The following is a 21,021-nucleotide window of genomic DNA, read 5'->3' on the forward strand; positions in this document are numbered from 1 at the left end:
TAACTCTGTGGTGTGAATGGACACATCCCGCGGAATTGCATAGTGAGGCAGAGGGCAGGCTCTGAAATCTGACTGCCTGGGTTCAAGTTCTGGTGCCACCACTTGGTAGCACGGTACACGCAAGCAGCCTACTGAGGGTTCCCGTTCGTGAAGCTTTCTTTAGGAAGGCGTCGGTTGTGGTTACGGATGCATGTAACACCGTGTTATAACTAGAAGAAAATGAATATAATGCGTTTAGGCTTATTTGCGTCTGGGGTTCTTTTTAATCATTTGACGGTAGTCTATCCATGAGGGGAAGAAAACTAACGTGATTGGATGCCTCCTGGTGCCATGCCCCGTGGTGGATTTAAGTCCCCTATCACTTAAATCAAATGGAAACCCTGTGAAGTAAGATGGTCCCTGACTTTAAAGGGACCGAGTTTCATTGAAATTCAAGTCCATGATTGTACGGTAAGTTATAGATCCGAGATCTGAAATTAGGTATATTTCACTCCATAATTCACCCTTCAACTTGTGACCATCGACAACACTTCTCTCCTTTGTGCCTGCAAAAACCAAAGGACTTCACCTAGATGGGTGTTTTAATTTTTTTTTTTTCAACGTTTTTTATTTATTTTTGGGACAGAGAGAGACAGAGCATGAACGGGGGAGGGGCAGAGAGAGAGGGAGACACAGAATCGGAAACAGGCTCCAGGCTCCGAGCCGTCAGCCCAGAGCCCGACGCGGGGCTCGAACTCACGGACCGCGAGATCGTGACCTGAGCTGAAGTCGGACGCTTAACCGACTGCGCCACCCAGGCGCCCCTAGATGGGTGTTTTGACCTTCAGCGTTCCCCCTGTCTGTGTGGCCTTCCTATGAGAAAATGACTGGTGTACTTGGAAAGGTCCCAGCTGCCAGGGAGGGACAGCCACGCCCAGGCTTTCAGACTCACGACGAAGAAAATCATACTGCCTCTCTCCTTACAGACCTCCTTCCCAGAATTTAAAGATCAAAGCAAGTTAGGAGACACGGAATTATCTATAAGGGCTTTTAGATTTTGACTCAATACCTGAAATATTTTATTCTGTCTGTTAGAAAAGCCCTATTCCACTTGAAGGGTACTTCTTGTAGTATTTCTTTTTTTTAATCTAGAAAATAGGGGCAGCCGGGTGGCTCAGTCGGTTGAGCGTCATCCAGCTCAGGTCATGAGCTCACGCTTCATGAATTTGAGCCCCTCATTTGGCTCTGTGCTGACGGTGTGGAGCTTGCTTGGGATTCTCTGCCTCCCTCTCTGTCTGCCCCTTCCCTACTTACACGGATGCTCTCTCCTTCTCTCTATCCAAACAAATAAACTTAAAAAAAAAAAAAAAAAAAGAATCACTTTAAGAAAAAAATATCCTAGTGTTTGGGGCCCACCTTCCAGACAATATGCCGTTTTTAAAATCGTGTCTGATGGTTGTTTAATATCATGATTTTAGGAGACTTGCAGAGTTTTGTGTGGCATTTTTGCATAGTTGAATGTATTTGGTGCCGTTCAGTTTGCTTATTTATATATTATTATTTCTGACAACGTAACTCAATTAATTTCAAGTGTTATTAGTTTGACTGACTTAGTAGAATCTTCACTTTGGCGATTTTCATGAGTGATTTTAAAAAGATTTTAACAGTAGCCAATATTTATTTTCTATAGGCCCTTGAATTTCAGGGTTGAAAGTATCCTCAATGGTTGGTAATCCAACTCCATTTTTTAGCTCTTAGGATGCTAAAACCCCATCTTAGTTGGTTCTTGGAGGAGAAGGAGGAGACAGCAGGTTCCCAAGCATGAACCCCAGTGTCCAACCAACCTCTCTGGCCCCTGCGGCCGGATGTGTCCACAGCACAAAGGTTCTCTTAACTTTACCTTTGCTTCACATAAAATCTTTGTGTAGTTTCCTTGCAGTGGAATTGGACTGATCTCATGTGGGTCTAAAGGGCCCCTCACGTCCTTCTAGAACCAGCCCAAGTATGAAACTGAAGCGAATTTTCCTACAAAGTCCTTTGCCTCTGACTCGAACCTTTCTGACTAGTTCTATTTATAAGCTTCTGTCCCCCTTTTGGGGAGCCTAATTTTAAGCGTTTGAGGTCTCTAGTTTTTCACTGACCCCATAAGCTTTTCCTCTTTGGGGTGGTCGAATAGGGGAGGTTGAGGGAGAGGTTTGGGAGCTGGTAACAGACTTGAGCCCCTCCCCCCCCCCGAAATAATGACCCTCAACCTTTACAATGACAAAAATCACCGGGGAGTTAGTGACCAATGCCCATTCCAGGCTCTGTCCCTAAAGATTCCCATTTAGTGTCAGGGCCCAGCAATCGGGTTGCTTATTGAAAACACAAGCTGATGGTGATTGTATTCATCTACTCAGGCTCACGTACAGGATACCCCAGACTGGGTGCCTTAAATGACAGACATTTCTTTTCTCCCATTCCTGGTGGCTGGAAGTCCAAGGTCAGGGTGTCAGCAAGGTGGTCTCTGGTGAGGCCTCTCTTCTCCACTTGTGGACAGCAACCTTCTCTCTCTGTCCTCACATGGCCTTCGCTTTGTGTGGGAGCAGAGAGAGAAAAAGACCTCTGTTGTCTTTTCTTCTTCTTAAAAAGACTCCAGTTCTATCAGATTAGGGCCCCACCTTATGACCTCATTTAACCTTAATTAACTCCTTAAGCCCTGTCTCCCAGGGCACTTTGGCCTTCACCGTGAATTTGGGGGCAGGGAGGACACATTTCAGTCTATAACCTTACGAGGTGCTGTGCCCTGAAAAAATGCTGGTTTAGAGTGTGGACTAACAATCACAGAATTCATTTGTCAAGTATTTGGTTGACAAGACCATATGGTAACTGGTGTATTAAAATATCTAAATACATTAAAATCCCTGAATTTCTACAAAAGAATGAAATGCAAAGTATATCTGGAAGGTGTGCTGTTAAAACACTCAGTTTCATGAATTATACACAGTTTAGCTCATCTTCAAGAGGAACTTTTAAAAAATTTTTTAATGTTTATTTTCGAGAGAGAGAGAGCACAAGTAGGGAAGAGGCAGAGAGAGAGGGAGACACACACTCCAAAGCAGGCTCCAGGCTCCGAGCTGTCAGCACAGAGCCCAAGCCTGGGCTCGAACACGCGAGCCAGGAGATCGTGACCTGGGTCAAAGGACGCTTAACCGACTGAGCCACTCAGGCACCCCTAGAGGAACTTTTTTAAAAAATAAAACTATGGGGGCGCCTGGGTGGCTCAGTCGGTTAAGCATCCGACTTCAGCTCAGGTCACGATCTCATGGTCCGCGAGTTCGAGCCCCGCGTTGGGCTCTGGGCTGATGGCTCAGAGCCTGGAAGCCTGCTTCTGATTCTGTGCCTCCCTCTCTCTCTCTGCCCCTCCCCCGTTCATGCTCTGTCTCTCTCTGTCTCAAAAATAAATAAACGTTAAAAAAAAAATAAAAAAAAAAAAAGATTAAAAAAAAAAATAAAAAAATAAAAAAATAAAACTATGGAATGGGATTTATTGACACAGAAGAGAGAAAGAATCCTCAGCTCTCTAACCCTTTCCTCTCTCAGGCTTTCCAGAGAAGCATCCCAGAAAAAAGACAAGGGTGCCAACCTGTCCTCACTTGGCCTGGAGTGGGGTTTCCCCAGACTTGCTGTGGCCCTCACCGTCAATGTCTAGGCCCACCTGAGCCTGAACCCCCCGGGGCTGCGGGGGGGCGGGGGGGGGAGGTGGGCAGCTAGGAGGTGTGCTGAAAACGCGTGGCCTCGTAAACACGTTTCACAATTGTGCCATGTAAGCGAGTTAAGTAGTCTGAAGTTTGTTAGACTTACTTGATCCACTTCAGTCTAGAATCTTTTTCCCTCAGGGAAGCTTTTAGCTTTCGGCTTTTCTGCCACATCAGGATTAGGGGAAAGTAGCTGGTTTTGTTTTCCTATCCCCTCACCCATTCCCTCCTCCTGGTACTCCTGAGGGAAGATATCACATATCAGAGACATTTCTTCTTCAGAAAGACTTGGGTATGCCCGCAAATCCTCACTGAGGCCTCTGTGTGTTAAAATTTTTATCTCCAGTGTTCAGAAAGAAAGAAACACTGGTAAAGGGTGCAGGATGGGGTTTTTTTTTTCCCCCTTTCTAGGAAAAATGCAGATGATTAACTCATGCCTCTGGGTGTCTCCTTAAATGCTCAATATCAAAATGCACAAATGCCCTTCCAAGTTAGGGGGACTGTTTATTCCTCCCATTTTCTTGCCCAATCTTACAGCCTTTGTTTATTTTGATGGTACTGGGATCTCCACTTTTTTTTTTTTTTTTTTTTTGGTGTTAAACCTTATTTATTTTGAGCGAGAGAGAGAGTAGAGGAGGAGCAGAGAGAAAGGAAGAGAGAGAGAATCTCAAGCAGGCTCCGCGCTGTCGGTACGGAGCCTGACGCAGGGCTCAAACCCACGACCCGTGAGATCATGACCTGAGCCGCCATCAGGAGTCAGAAGATCAACCAACTGAGCCACCCACGCGCCCCTGGGATCTCCACTTCTAAGTCTTAACTTCTGCCCTATTATCTTTATTCTGAGTTACAACAGAAGTAATGTTTTATGAAGCGAGGATATGATATGTTAATGTTGACATTTAGAGCCGACCTTGGCTTGTTCAGAAGAGTATCACCAACAGATTCCCCGCTTCCATAGCTGTACAAGGGTCTGTAGATGGCAGGGACCCCCACGTGTTGCCAGAGCACGGAGTGTGGCATCCTTCTGGGGCCACGGTTTTTGTCTTCCCGTCCCAGGGCTTTTAAATGTCAAAAACTTACGATACCAGTTATTCGCGCGTTTGGTTTGGCAGAATTACCGATTAAATTGTTTCTCCTGTCGCAGTTCCTTCACAGAGGACCCTGCACAAAGTCTAAACTTTACGGCTTGGTTTGCGGAGACCTGGAAGGGGAAAGGTTTTGATTAATAAGAGGGGTGGAAAAACAAAAATGAGAGCTGATGAGGTTAAGTGGTAAAGACAATTCCAATTTCCTGACCTACGAGGGACATGTTCCTCGCCCTCCACTGTAAACCTTTGCCCACACTCCCCTTACTAAATCTTTCCGCGGTGGTTTCTCGTCTTATGGCACCTCTTCCCCCTCAAGCTTTTAGAGAGAAATGACAAGTGATATTTTAAATTCTTTATGTTTCATATTTTAATGTTTATTTTTGAGAGAGAGAGAGAGAGAGAGAGAGAGCGAGCAGGGGAGGGGCAGAGAGACAGGGAGGCACAGAATCCGCAGCAGGCTCCAGGCTCCGGGCTGTCAGCACAGAGCCCGACATGGGGCTCGAACTCACGAACTGTGAGATCACGACCTGAGCCAAAGTCGGACGCTCAACCGGCTGAGCCTCCCAGGCGCCCCACTTTACGTTTCATTTTTATATGACTTACAAACCGTCGAGAAGTAAAGTGTCCTTGCCAGATTATTTCCGGTAATCTGGTCATTCTAGGACTACTAACCTAGTATGCAGTGTAGTCTTCAAATGGGGTCGTGTATGTGACTCAGAGTCAAGTGCTCCCAGGCTCCGGGGCCAGGCAGGTCATGGAAAGAGGTGAGGGGACGTGCGCAGTACTGAAAAGGGTGCTGGGGACCGGGACAGACTGGGAAAGCGCACAGCCAGCGTAAAGGGAGCAAGCTCAACACCCCCATTGCTGCTAAGCAGGAAGGAACCACCAGTGGTAACTGGCGTTAGTTAATTGTTCCTTTATTTGCTACTCTCCTTTCCCAAGTTAAAAAAAAAAAAAAACAATCTGGATTTTTATGGGAAATATCCTGACGTTAAAAATGTTGTTCATCAATTGAAAGAAAGTCTTCACCTCACACTCTACCTGCTCAGCCTCAGATCATAGCTTCCAGGGGAGACTCACGCCAGGCCGCACCAGCCCTGGGGGTGTGGGTCAAGTCACGTTAATTAAAAGATTAAACCTTGCCGGTTCAGTGTCCCTTCCCACCAGGACAGGAAGAAGACCTCATCTCCTTTCCGTCGACTCCTTTCCCTCTATTTCCCTCCCTGGCTCCCTGTTCCCCCTGACTGCACTGTCACTGCCCTTTGTCCAGAATGCCTCCCTTCCCAGGAGCCCCTGCCCTGAGACATCTAGAGTCTGCGGTTGGCCATCCACCCCCCCCCCCCCCCCCCCCCCCGTCCCAAGCTGCTGGTGCTCACCTCTCTCTCTCTACGGGGAAAGGGTTCCCTTCCTCTTATGTTTTCTTCCCTTCCATAGAAGAGCCCCACAGCTAAGTTGCTTGACATGTTACAGCTGCCCTCTCCCTCCCTTCCACTCTCTCTTTCTCTCTCCTCCTCTGTCCCCCTCTCTCCACCCAATTTCCACGGAGGCTTGACCAGGACACTCATTACAGTGAATTTGTCCTAATCACCATGATTGCATGTGTGGAAAGTATACGAGCTCCTAGGATAATTTAGAACTAGCCATGCTTGTCATTATCTGTGTGTTATAAGAGCATAATTTTTGCAGTCGTATGGTTACATTGACTTTTACGTTACCACTATTCCACTATTCCAGGAGCGTCTTTGGGCAGGTACTCAGTAGGGATGCAACCCCAAATTATATACTTCTGTGGTAAAATGTGCTATTTCATAATCTATGTTCTAACCCGGTCTCCAGAATTGCAGTTTTGCAGAAAGTAGAGATGATGTCGGTGAGTAAGTAGAAAGCATGGTCTACTGTCAGATGATGTTGTTAAATATTCTTGTGAGGAATCTTTCTGTTGCTCTGTTGAGTGAAGGGACCCGCACAAATTCTGTCACATAAGGGATCGTAGGTAATTTTAAGCGATTTCCCTATACAAATGCCACATGCTCCTGGTGTTTGCATCGATTCATGGTTATCTGACCATAATAGTGGGGCCACATTTAAGATCCTCAAATTCTATGGGAGCCTCAAGAGACACCGTGTGTGGCGTTAAGAAGTGGGTCATCGTGTCAACATACCACCCAAAGCCATGGACTCTTAGGCTATAGATTTTAGAAGCGTTCTTAAATCTCGTAGACTCCTGCGTTTTCACTGGGGACCTAGAGAGAGGTTGGTCACTTGCCCAAGAGGACACGATTGTCAGTGGAGCTGAGATTCCACACATCTCAACTCAGGGCCTTGTGTCCTTTCCACCCATCATTTCAGGAGGAGTAAATGATGGTTTGGATTGCATAGAATAAGTTCCGTTTGGGGAGTGACTTTTATTCTCACACCGCTAGGGTGGTAACCGACGATCCTTGTGAAATCAGCTCCCCGGTACTCTCGGGGCAGCTTAGTTCATTGGCGTCTGCCATCTTGTTATGTCCTAATTGTCACAGACTCCCCAGCAGATGTCATGTTTGGAGGCACACCGGCACTAGGAAGTTGTCCCTCACTTTGTATCTCCTAGGAAAGGTGACCCGCTGGTCCTGGGAAGTGCTCAAGGGTCAAATGCACGCAGTCAATCCCTAAGCCCCCTGGAAGTAGTAAAGACAAACAGAGTGGGGGGACCCCCTCCCCCATTCTGTCCTCCACCCAAGAAGGGGTGACCCTTCTTGTTTTAGGGCTCCTCTGATGTTCATTTTAACCTGATTATACTTGGATAAAAATGCTGGGCAGGGACATTTACAGCGTGATACGCCGTAACCATACCTTACAAGGGGCCCTGTCCAAGTGGTCGGGCAAGGACGGAGTCACGGACACTGCCCTGGCAGCTCCGCCCAGTGTCCGGAAGGGGCGGAAGAAGAGTCGAGAAGAGAGGGGCTGGTACATTCAGATGGGAGGATGGGATCACCCCAGAGTAGGGAAAGAAACTAGAACATACTTTAATAAGAAGTATGCAACCCTAGTTACTTAATGCAACAGTATATTTGTAAACGAGGTTGTCCGGGGGCAAAAATGTCCGCTCCAGTGGCCACGGTGGGTGAAATGGAAAGTATACCAGCAATTTGCACTTACGGGACGTGCAACCACCTGGATGGTCTCTCTCTTCCCTCTGCCTGGCTTCCCCAAGTTAGCTTCTTCTCAGCCTTCAGACGTTAGTTGACACATCCCTCCCACAGGGCCGCTTTCCCTGACCGCCCCAGACCAGGTATGGTCCCCCTTGATGTGTTTCCATTGCACCGTGTGCTTTCCTTGCATAGCACACATCTCATACAGAATTCGTCACTCCTTCATGTGATTGTCCGGGGTCTGTCTCCCGGGGCCACGTTCTGTGTCTTTTGGAGACGGGGTGTTGTTGCTGCCTCTAAAACTATGGCCTAGGAGGAGCAGGGAGAACATTTACTCCCCAGAGGGATGGTGTCTTTCTCAACACTTTTTACAGTAGTAAGTTGGCATAAAGATTAAAATTCTGAAAATACTCTGGTGGAAGCCATAGGAAGGCAAGATCTCGAGACTCGTGGAGAAGGTGGTCACAGGGTGGCGCCATTTTTAAGCACACTCTCCGCAGCGCAAGGGACAACAAGCCATTCCCACCCCACTGAACCCTGCCTCCGGGAGTCACTTAGGGTACTTACTCAATAAACATCTGAATGAAGAGGCAAATACGAGTGGGAGACCTGATAGCATCTCAAATAATCAAGGAACTTCAAAATGGGGGGTGAGGTGTGATCTGTCTCAGGTTTCCTGAAGTGGTCCTTGCAGAAGTTCAAGAACTTCAGCTAAAGGTGAGAAAATACTCTAAAGATTAGGACCGCCCAAAGTGTAATGGACTCTTTGAACAGGGATCAAATCGCCAGTAACTAACAGGACCCAAGCAGAGACCGGGCCTCTCTGGGGAGCTACTCTTAAGTGATTGTTTAAACGCCAGATAAGGGATTCGATTAGAAAAACTCAAAGTATCTTTCCAATATTGATGTACTGTTCTCCGAGGATTAAAATCCATATATCCCCTACTCAAAAATAAACTCCATAAAGGCAGGAATTGTTAAGTGTTCATTGGTGTATCTTTTTGTGCTTAAGACAGTGCCTGGCACACAGTAGCTCCTTAATAAATATGGCTGAGGCAATGAATTATATCAGTAGACAGCAAACTCAAAAATATATTTCTGGCATAGAGTAGGTTCTAAGCAAATGTGTATTTCATTGAGATGAATCAAGCAGGCCATAAATCAAAAAAGGGCTTAGATTTGACAGTATTCCACCCAGTAAAAACCTGATGGTCAGCATTCTGACTAAGCATGGGAAGTCCAACTGCTATCAGCTTTTCAGACCAGAGGTTCTGGAGTTAAGTATGAAATTGTAGGGGCGTCTAGGTGGCTCAGTTGGTTGGCCTTCCGGCTTCGGCTCAGGTCATCATCAAACAGTTTGTGGGTTCGAGCCCCATGTTGGGCTCTGTGCTGACAGTGCAGAGCCTGCTTAGGATTCTCTCTCTCTCTCTCTCTCTCTCTGCCCCTCCCCTACTCACGCTTTCTTTCTCCAAATAAATAAATTTTAAAAATAATTAAAAATAAAATTGTACCAGCCAGGGACCTGGCAAGAAACTGAAGTAGCTCAGCTGGTTCAAATGGAGGTTGTTTTTTTTTTTAACGTTTATTTTTGAGAGACAGAGAGAGAGCAGGAGTGGGGGAGGAAGAGAGAGAGAGGGAGACCCAGGAATCCAAAGCAGGCTCCAGGCTCCGAGCTGTCAGCACAGAGCCCGACGTGGGGCCCGAACCCACTGACCGTGAGATTATGACCTGAGCCGGAGTCGGATACTGAATCAACTGAGCCACCCAGGCGCCCCTCAAGTGGAGATTCTAATGAAGGGGTTACTTTATTAACGGTGGTGTGACCAAAGGAGGCAGCAAGGGTGTAAAGGACCCAGAGACTGAAGCAACAGCAGGCAGCCCGACACCGTTCTTGGAGACACCCCACAGGGACCCCCAAGGGACACAGGAGCCCAGTGAGAGCCAGAACCATGGAGGCTGGCTGCCACCAGACCCCTCATCAGCCAGGGCGTGGGAAGAAATGCCCCCCTTTCCCTCTCCTCCTACCTCATGATATTGGGGCTTCCGGTGAGCCAAACCCAGCTTAAAGCCAGCTGGCAGGGGGCAGAGGGCACAGACCTGGGCAGAGCAGGGCAGAAAAAGATCGGGGGGAGGGGGTGTGGAGGCGTCAGCACATGGGAAATAACTAGCACATAAATTAACTTTGTTCTTCTGCTTTGATTCCACAAGCAATACATATTCATTAAAGAAAATGTAGAGACTAAATCAGTGGGTTAATGAGGGGTCTCCCCCACAATCCCACCTCTCAACTGCCAGTATGAATATTCTGGCTTTTTCTCCTTTTTTTTTTTTTTTTTCTTTCTGTTTTTCTTTCCTATGCTTGTATAGGATTCAAAGATTTCTATTCAGAATAAACCAAAGTGAATTGGGTTACACTTGTTTCTTGGCCTAATTAGGATTAAACCTGTAGCCGAACAGAGAGCTCTGTTTCCCTTCCTTTGTTCTCTCAACATAAACAAGTTACTTCATGTATCTCTGTGGGAACTAGGAAGCAGGCAAGCGCCTAGACTCACAAAAACTTCCAGCAAATTTGGCTCTCCGCCTGGTTACCAAGTAATTAAATGTAAGACGAAGGATGAGTCCAACGGAGCTCACTCTCCAAGACTGAAAGGAGAACCTAAGTGAAGGCCGCCTCACGGAGCTCGATTTTACCGTCAACATGAAGGTACCATCCGATGTTAATATCGCTTGAAGGGCAGCCTGAAAATAGGAGCAGAGGCAGGTTAGGAAAACGAAGCAGGTGCTTATGTATAGTTTCTAGTGACAGCTGATGCCTAACACTCCTCCCACCTGTCATTAACTATCTAATGCCCGTCCAGTCCCGCTAGGCAGGAACGTCCAGAAGGCAGAGCCAGCGTCCCTTCCCCGAGCCAGCACAGAACCTGGTGTCGGCTAGGTCCCCAGCCCAGCGAAGGGGGGTGGTTGTTGCTGTTGAAGTCGAGAAAAGGTGTGAAGGGAAAAGAAAGGTCAGCAGGTGGTTGCTGTGTGTGTGCCGAAGCTCTAACAGGCAAAGATCAGTACCCACAGTAACAGGTGGGTGTTTAAGATCCTTGTAATAATATCATCTCACTCAGCAGCCCTCATTGCCTTCTTTAGTTAAACAAAAAAAAAAAAAAGAAAAAAATCCTGGAAAGGAATAAATCGTCGCAACTCCTTGAGAGAAGACTAAGTTCTGCTTTTCTGGAATGGGATCTATCCTTGGCCTTTTATAAAGTTCTGCCTGGATGGGATTGGGCCGGTGACTCGGTGCCAGGGGCCAAACGAATAGCTCATCCCACCCCACTTCAGTTCTAGACATTAGATCGCCTCCCCGGTAATGAATCCATTTGCTCTGACAGGGTAAGCCCTCGGCCCCTGTGACATTGAAGGTGGCCTTGGGATTGGGGGAGGAGATGGATGGCGGCCACCCTAAAGGATGGCACTTACCATGGGGAAGATTCAGAACCAGTTCAGGGGAGACTCATAGCTGCTTCGAGCAGCTTGTCTGTGTCTCCCTCGCAAGCCTCAGTCCTCACCTCTGCTGCTTTCAGTAATCGTCTCTCTGAACCCACCACTGCTTTACAGAGTCTGGAGGCTCAGGGTGCTGCTGGTGATGTCTACCTGGCTGTGTCCCTCCCTGTCACTCCATGGCCTTACGGCCGTGGGGGGGAACGGCTGGCCAGGGGGTTTGTCTCTCTTCTCTGCCAGCATCTGAAATGGTTTTGCCAGTTCACATAAAGGTTATGAACCCCCCACGGTTGTTACTCTGAAACAATAATAGATTCTTTTTTTAAATTATTATTTTGGAAAACAGCGCTGCAGGACATCAATAGAGTATCCAAGCCCTTCCTACAAGTTCAAGTACATTTTTTTTTTTAAAAGAGTGTTTTCCAAAGTATAGAGTGTGTTGAATGCCTTTCGTTATGAATGGATTAGATGTGTGTTATCTCCTGGAGAAAAATGTGTCTGGAAACATACTGCATTCTTAGAGGGATAATTAGTTCATTGTGCTTAGCACAGAGAGTCCTCCCATGGTGTCCTCAAAGATGGGACTGATCTACTATTGAAAGCAAGAGACTATTTGTAACATATTGCTTGCTCAATATCTAAAAATTGTTCAGTTCAGAAATAACTAAGACTTGATTTCATCGTCTCTGGACAATAAAGACCAAAATAGCCTAATAAAAGAACAAAGTGAAAAACAGAGCTAATGATTGTCCTAGACTCAGAGAAATGAGCCGATGGAGGAACACTCCAGAAACAGCAGGATTTTAGGCAATCTCAGTTGGCTTTCATGGCAGACTGACATATGACCGAGACCTGAAAATATGACTTGATTGCAAGGTAAGGGTGACTGTGAGAAAGTGTGAATAGTACGCGTTGTGTGTTTCTTTTCTAAAATTCGTATGACCGTGACTCGATACTGACATTTGAGTGCAGTAGGGGGTGAAGAATTGTTTTCAGTTGGAAGATTTGAGTACTGGAAACCATTTATTATTTATACTTTGGTTTCTATTATTATGTTCAATACTCCAGGACTAACAACAAAAAAAAGAATACCTGCATTTAATTTCCCCTATACGTAAGTGCTTTTGTCTGCCTTACATCTGTACCTTTTGTTAAGAGCAACCACTTTTTAAATTTGTGAGGATAAACTCACGATTAAAATTATTTCACTTTGAAAATCATCTTTGAGAAAGAAAAAACCAGATTAGCTTTTGTGTTTGTTTAACAAAGTATATACTTTGGTTTGTGTAACAATCGCAAGGCAGAATTTATGGCTAGTGACATTTTCTGGGTTTAGAGTAGACGGTCTGGAGGAGTGTATATAGATTTTTAATAAACACCTGCAATGCAGAAGGGTGTTAGTACATTACATCTCATTTTCAGGAGGAAGGTCAGTGTATCCTTCTAAGGGACAGTGGGGATGTGACAGTTCTTGGCAGGCGACTGGCTCGAGTGTTTATCATATTTATTCTGTGGTATGCACTCAGAAAAATGTAATCTGCCTTTTTCTATCAAAGAAAAAAGCTCTAATGGGCTAAAAAAAAAAAAAAAACCCTTAAGAATTGTTTGTCCATGTCCTGTGCTTTTAGAAAATGGTTGGTTTCACCAGTTTGGGAAATGGCAAGATCTTAAATCACCAGATAAACAGCCCCCCCTCCCCACTCCCAGCAATTATATTGTTACATGCATGCTGTGTATAAAATATTAGTTGTGGTTTGAAGTACCCCCTTGTAACTCCTAGCACCTCTGTATCTGAAAATGTAGGATTGTATTCTAAATCTGCTTTATCCGGTATTGGTTTTAGGAAGCAAAAATCTTCCCTTGCGTTCAAAAAACAGTGTGTGTGCCTTTGCACTGCTTCCTTTCTCCAGGACATTCCTTCACCCTTTGTTGCCCAGCTTCTTGGAGCTGTTGCCTGGCTGCAAAGTCAGCAGAGGATCGCAATTAGGTCAGACCCTGTTAAGTCCCTAGAACCGCACGCTCTCTGAGCCTCCCCCTCTCAGCCTTCCCAGCCCTCCTGGACAGTCCCCTTGTGGCCTCCTTCCTAAAAGACCTGTACGGTTCCTGGGGAGGACACGGACGTGCACAGGCTAATTCATACTAGGGTAGCAATGACTCCATAAACCCTCCCGGGATAGATTCGAGTGTTCACTGACAACTTTTAGCTTAAACCAAAAGACCTGGTTTCTCATAGCGGAAGTGCACGCCCTATGGCAGATGTCTGGGAAAGGACGTTTTTAAATAGTGGGGCTTTCTGGTCCTCCTCCAATGAGGCCACAAGGCTGGACTGCACTTGGCTTGCTGGCTGGTTAGTGCTGTAGACCTGTCCTGTGGGGGCTGTTCTTCCACCCCTGGGCCCCCAGCCCCGGTGGGGCTACTGTGAATAGCCCCTGTCCTTCCTAATTGCATAGCTAGTGCTGCAAGCGAATAACAAGAGCTGCTCTCCAGTAAGAGTGTATCTCTTTCACCTAACAAGGCATGAATGTGCAATATATCTGCAACCCATCTCTCTGTCACTTACAAAGAGACTTTGCTGAGCAAAAACAGCCCTTTTCCCTGCTCTTGATATCGGCAAATAAACTCTACAGGAGGAAGCAGCAAGGATGCCAGTGTTTGTGCCTTTTACGTGTCTTGGGATTTATTTTGCTCCGTGCACAGAGGTCCAGCAGGGCACCTACAAGAGCGGGTGCCAGCCTGTGTACTCCACGTGTGGGGCATGAGATGAGAAGAACCGGAAAGCAAAGCCATGGCAGAGTAAGGTGGGACACAGAGAGGCCTTGAGAAAACACCCAGGCACACACACACGGAGGCTCCTCTGCCCTCAGCTGTGAAAGGGCCTTGAATGGTTCTCCAGGAATGTTCCTTTCCCTTCCCTTTTCCTCTCTGCTCTTAGGTCCCTGAGCCTTATGCTTTGTTCATTTGTTAATTCACTTAGCAAACACTTGGTACTGGGATAAATATAAAGGCAAAAAGTGTGTGTGTGTGTGTGTGTATGTGTGTGTGTGTGTGTGTGTGTGTGTTCCCTGCCCTGAAAAAGCTAGATTTTTTTTTAAGTTAGATTTTCAAAGCTTAGGTTCAAAATCCTATGAACCAGCCATGTTTGCAGGTGTGATAGAGAATGGTTCCAGTTACTTGCAAGAATTAGGAAAGATCTTTACTTACTAAAACAGGAGTCACAGGTGAACTAACAAATGACTAACCCATGGGACCAAATACGCCCTGTGCTGTCACTTCAAAGCTGCCCTACAGGTTGGGTCACTTGGTTAATGCAGAAGTTTACAGACTGCCCAGCATCCACACTGGACACAGTCTTGCTGTAATGTACACAGCATCTCTCAGAAATGGCTTTTAAAAAAATGTCTCTTGGCAAAAAAAAAAAAAAAAAAAAAAAAAAAATCCAAGTACAATAATACTGTAGTAGAAAATAAAAGACAGGAGAAAGCCAGGAGCCTCTGTATATGTACTACCCCCATCTAAGAATTTAGATTTTTGCATCTTCCACATGAAGATCAAATCTACAGTATAGGAAGGTTCCCAGCTCTGCAAGCTGATGGTCCAGGGTAGAAACGAGACCATTAGAAAATAACGAACTATGAGACCACGTGATACTCTAAGTATAATAAAGAGCCATTTAACAACTGGAAGGTGCAGGGGGCCGGAGTTGCTATGGAAGATTTGGTGGAGCTTGTAAGATTTGAACTGACTCTTAGCTAAGCAGGAACGGAGGTTTTGGGCAAGGGTCTAGGGGACGTTATTTGGGGGGCAAGAGATATCACTGTGGAGCTCAGTATGGAGGATTAAGAGAGTCCCCACAACCCCAGGGAGGACCCTTCCTCACAAACTGCCTTTTTAGCATCTGTGATTTAGTGATTTCCATCAAACTGGTGAATTTTGTGGAAGAGAAATCATTCTAAACGTTGTCCTCTGAACTGACGGGTCAATTTCCATCAAAATGGCTTACTTAGGTGGCCTTACATAGGTCCTGCCTTATTTGAAAGGAAATCGCCATTAAAACAAATTATCCTATTATGTTGTTAGCTTAAAATCACGTAATAGGTCTGATAGAAATATCTGTATTAAAGATGCTCAGCTCATATTATTTTCCATGACCCCAAATGAATGCTTTAAATGGAACTTCTATTTAAAGGATTTGATCTTTTGAAATAGTGTAGATTTCCGTGTCTGTACGTAGACATAATCCATAATTTGAATTTTAGCTCTGTGGTGCAGTCATATCAGTTTTCAATAACTGTTTGTATTTCTGAAGACCCTTCATCTAAAGAACTCGATATCTTTTTCAAATATGAACCTTTTGGGTCTTTCTGTAAAAATACACATAGCATTTTAAGAAGGACAGATGGCCTTATGGAAATTGAAATCCAGAATAATTTGAAATTCTCTTGTACTAAAGGGTTGGAGTCCGATCATCCTGCCTTTGCTACTTCATATTTATGAATTATAAGAATTATCTAAGAAATTCCTTTGAGTTTATATTTTCAGTGTTCTTCTTCAGATGGATTTTTAAGTGCTTTTTAAATTTTTTTTAATGTTTATTTACTTTTTGAGAAAGAGAGACAGAGCACGAGTGGGGGGAGGGGCAGAGAGAGGGAGACACAGAATCCGAAACAGGCTCCAGGCTCTGAGCTGTCAGCACAGAGCCAACGAGGGGCTCGAACCCACAAACTGTGAGATCATGACCTGAGCCAAAGTTGGACGCTTAACCAGCTGAGCCACCCAGGCGCCCCAATGCTGTTTGTTTTTTTAAATGAAGCTTAAATAGATTCATGTTTAACTCTGCCTACTTAAAACTGTATTAAATATCTTGTTAAAGGAAACGAAACATCCAGACGTCTTCCAACTGGGTGATTCACTGCCACCTGCAAACTTCACTTGAAAACTTATGTTAAAGATGTGTCCATTTACTGTGAAACACACTTATAATTCAGGAAGTGAACTTGAAAATATCAGAGCTCCAAAGATCTTGATTCTTTTGTGGAATTTAATGAGAATGGTAGCCGGAGCCAGGAAGGTGAAGCCCAAGCAGCTTTAGGCGAGTGTGGGTTGTATTTGATGTTCACAAAAGAATGGCTGTCGCAGGGTGTTGCTCAGCGAAGTGTGCATTTTCAAGTTACCCACAGTGGTGTCTATTGTCCTGTTTCTCAATTGAATGATGTCATGTTTCATTTAAGGCTCTTAGTGATGCTGAAGTCTGTGGTCTGCACACTAGGGGGAAAAAGGCAGTGAGAAAGTTGCAAATCAGGTTTTTGTAAAGCCTTTGTGTGTTGGGTTTTGAGAGATAAAAGCTGACTCATGCAATATTTCTGCGGAAGGAGCTGCACGGACTAGTAAAGGCTTCTTGTTTTACCTGACTGAGCTCCCAGTGAGGTCACTGCATCAGCTGAAGGCAGACGATGCGGCTTAGCCTGGGTAAGAGCACAGGTAGGTGCTAACCATGAAAGTGTCCAAAGAGCCGATGTCCTCTTGGAGCAGCCAGAGACCGGCCACTGCGGTGAGAAACTGTCGCGGGGAGTTGGGGGCGGGAGGGAGTCCTTCACAACACTGTGCAGGGACAGCGGCTTGCTGGGATATATTACATCTGTTCTGTTATAAATGCGATGCATGGAAAAAAGTTATCCAACCATGGAATTAGTCTGGAAGGTGATTTGTTTTTTTTCCTTCTCCATCTGAACTGCAGTGTCTTAAATGGTTGTTGCCTTGTTTTGGTTTGGTGTGGATCTTTCCTTAAAGTTAGGTTGAAATGTCCAGAGAGCTGAAGTTTGTGATTCTGGGGAGAAAACTAGAATCCCAGGTCGTTGTGTATTGAATGCCCAGTCTTTTAATGTGCTTTCTTTCTGAGGTTTATTGCAGGCTGAGCGGGGGTGGGGGGATAAAGGTTTGCAAATTTTACGCTTAGCAACTGTAATGGTGAAATTTAGTCTGAGTCTAGAGGGACCCAAAGTTGACTAAGTAAATGCAGTTTCCATTTGGAGTTTTTATTGGCAAGAAATACTTCTATTAGGGGGAATAATTGGGGAGAAGGAGGCATGCAGTGTGTTCAACACTGTTGCACATTGGATTCTGATCTTATTTTGTTTGATTTTGATTTTGATTTAGTGATAGTAATATATTTGCAAGAATATATTCAGCATCCTTTTTCATTAAGAAACATAAAAATCAATTACTTTGATCTAAAATATTTAAATATTTCATACAAACTGATGTTGTAGTTTTAATGTCCTCACATCACTTTTTTCAGATCGTAAAAGTAATACACATATGGAGGAAAGTGATATTTACAGATAAATATCAAAGGAAGAAATCCTCCATTTTCCTACTTGGTAAAACCAGTGTTAATATTTTATTATCCACCACCTTAATCTTTTTCTAATGTGGATAATAAATAAGTGGCATTTTAAATTCAAAACTGGAATCATATGGTACACACGTCTTACAAGCCACACGTTGTACTAAACTGTATATTATGATGATTTTCTACGCCCATAAGGATTTGAAAGGACATGACATTTAATAGTTTTATATTGTACCTCCTAGATGGATATATTTACTCAGATCTCTGTTGTTGACACTTTGAATTCTCTTCCTCTTTTTCTCTAAGAAAATGTTTAGTGTACTTTGTGGAGGGATTTATTTACTCAGAGTGCTATTGTTAGTCCCTTGAATTTCCCCTCTTCTTCCTCCTCCTCCCCACCCCCCACACCCCAGCAAATGTTATTTACCCTAATGCCTCCCTTTCAACTGTGCAGAGATGTTTTAGGAACTGAGTGTGTTCAATACCGACAGAGCCTTAATGTACAGCTATCATTGTTAGTTACTGCCCTGAAACTGATATTTCCATCCTAACAGGAAGGTGCTATTCAAAGTGAAGCTGAAGCATAGATTATTATTTAATCTAAATTAAAAGTAGAGACTTTTAGCCTTGGCAGAGTCGATGACATATATTTCATCAGCTAAGACCTGACATTGGTAGGATCTAGAAGAAAATTGCTACTTTGCAGTTACTGCTTATGCTGTGATTCCAGCTAGGAATGGACTTGCTGTTTATTTCAGGGTTGGACTCATATCCCAAAGGTTGGATGAGACCTGAGGAAATCATGCAGTCCAGCCACCTAACTGATACGTGAGGAAACCTGAAACCCAAAGATTATAATACCAACCTTGGTGGTACAGAGCCCGGGCAGAAATGCAAACCCTCCAGCCAAGAGAGGAAGTGTTATGTCATCACCTAATTTCTGGCTGGTCCTCTGAGTTCTTTCTATACACACAGTTGGGTATATAATCAGTCCTTCACACACACACACACACACACACACACACGCACGCACGCACACACGCACACTATGTCGGCCCTTTGGCACATTGGAACCATGTGCTTTATGTAGGGAGCTTATGTTTAAGTGCATTTCCTGATCTCTAAGGTCCTTTTCTGCCTTACTGTTTTATGAATCTATATCCAAGTACAAGGAATAAAGGACTAGAAATCAGAAACTGGAGTCTCTGATTCACAGTTCAGCTTTGAGCATTCTATTAATTTTTTTCACATATAAAATTTTAAGGAGTAATGACACATGTGAATGAATGTGGAGGCTTTAGTTTGATTTTTGCTTCTTAAGGGTAATTTTGATGCAGAGTTAGACCAGTGGCATATTATGGTAAAGCTAGTCTGTTATAATAGAGACTGTTCCGGTTATCTCTTGCTGCATAACAAATCATTCCAAAGCCTAGTGGTTTGGAACAACAGCAATCATTTGTAATCTCTCAAGGTTTTGTGAGTCAGGAATTCAGGAGAGGCTCTGCTCTGTGGTTCTCAATCAGGGACTTGTGAGGTTGCAGTCAGACATAACAGGGCTGGGGTCAACTCGAAGGCTTCTCACTCACGCAGCTGGTGCTGTGGCTGGAAACACGCAAACAGAAGGCACTGGAACAGCTAGGGTTCCATAAGCATCTCTCTGCATGCCAGTGTGGTCTTACCACGTGGTTTCTCCAGCATGGCAGCTTCAGGATAACCAGACTTTTCTGTATGGTAGCTCAGGGCATGTCCAGACCCAGTTTTAATGCAAAGCGCCTTCTGCCCTCATGTTCTACCATATTCTAGGGCCCCGGTGTCATGTTCGGGGTTCAGGCAAGGTCCCTGCCACATCTGGGTTCCAGGAGGAAGGGAAAGAATGTGGAGGAGGGGCGCCTGGGTGGCTCAGTCGGTTGGCCGTCTGTCTTCAGCTCAGGTCATGATCTCACGGTCTGTGAGTTCGAGCCCCGCGTCGGACTCTGTGCTGACAGCTCTGAGCCTGGAGCCTGCTTCAGATTCTGTGTCTTCCTCTCTCTCTACCCCTCCCCCCTCACACTCTGTCTCTCTCTCACTCTCAAAAATAAACATTAAAAACAAAATTTTTTTTGTTTTTTTTTTTAACGTTTATTTATTTTTGAGACAGAGAGAGAGAGAGCATGAACAGGGGAGGGGCAGAGAAAGAGGGAGACACAGAATCTGAAACAGGCTCCAGGCTCTGAGCTGTCAGCACAGAGCCTGACGCGGGGCTCGAACTCACGGACCGTGAGATCATGACCTGAGCCGAAGTCGGACACTTAACCCACCAAGCCACCCAGGCGCCCCCAAATTTTTTTTTAAAGAATGTGAAGGAATGATGGTAAATGTTTGAGAAATGGACCCCCAGACAGGCACTTCTCACTTCCACTGGTGAAGAGAACTTGACCTTCACGCTGTTATGTATGGTGGGAAGGTTGGGAAGTGTAGGCAACAGGAACTCTATTCACTAAAGAAGGGCGTGGACTTTGGTGGATAACTAACAGCCCCCTCTCCAACTGATGTAGCCCAACCCCGTAATCTCCTTCATCTTCCACACTAAATCACCAAAATAAAAGCAGACCTTAAAGGTAAAAACAGCTGCATTTGTATAAAAAGCACAACCAAAAACACCTCAAGCAAAACTGGCGAGCTCTTGCCCTTGAATGTAGAAATTTCTGGAGTCACCACTGAGCTGGGGTACTTTATCTATTAACTGCATTAACTGTCCTCTTAGTTTCCATTGCCTGGCATAGGAAACCCTTAGTAAATTACCTAAATATTTAGTATCAGACTTTACAGCTTGAAAGAATCTTTGTTTTTGTTTTCTCTTTCAACCCCTCGCCTCTTGTTGGAACAAGAGCATTTTTGCAAAACATCTTTTCCCACTCTTGATCTTCTTGTGCAGATACTTAACTGCCTCTTCAGTGGTAACACGATATTTTAAACTCTGTATTTTGGGGAATTTTTTTAATTTACAGAAGAGTTTCAAAGATCGTCCAGAGCTCTTTGACACCTTTCATCCAGCTTCCCCTCATGTTAGCTTCTTAAATAACCATAGTACATAGGTTTACACTAAGAAATTAACATGGTAGTATGATTTTTTTTTACTTCTTTATTACCAAAGAGCTGCAGATAATCATGACAATCAAGTTACCTGGAATGAATACTCTGAGCATTAAGGAACATGTGGGATTGCAGTTCTGCCCTTAATGCAAGAATCACACTGGTATTTTAGAAAA

The 21,021-nt window shown here is 44.8% G+C and overlaps 1 protein-coding gene across 3 annotated transcripts in view; it reads left to right on the top strand.

The window, feature by feature from the left end:
- PLEKHG1 (pleckstrin homology and RhoGEF domain containing G1) overlaps positions 1-21,021 on the top strand; it is a 213,263-nt gene that overhangs the window by 89,244 nt on the left and 102,998 nt on the right. Inside the window, exon 1 of one of the 3 annotated variants that reach the window (XM_042940074.1) lies at positions 10,578-10,642. The exons of 1 other annotated variant lie outside the window; for it this stretch is intronic. The gene's annotated coding sequence lies outside the window, so the exon portion shown is untranslated. Of the gene's footprint in view, positions 1-10,577; positions 10,643-12,096; positions 12,301-21,021 lie in introns of those variants that run through there. One more of the 3 variants, XM_042940073.1, reaches the window with a different exon arrangement.

The sequence above is a fragment of the Panthera leo genome, chromosome B2 (genome assembly GCF_018350215.1).
Source record: "Panthera leo isolate Ple1 chromosome B2, P.leo_Ple1_pat1.1, whole genome shotgun sequence".
NCBI lineage: Eukaryota > Metazoa > Chordata > Mammalia > Carnivora > Felidae > Panthera > Panthera leo.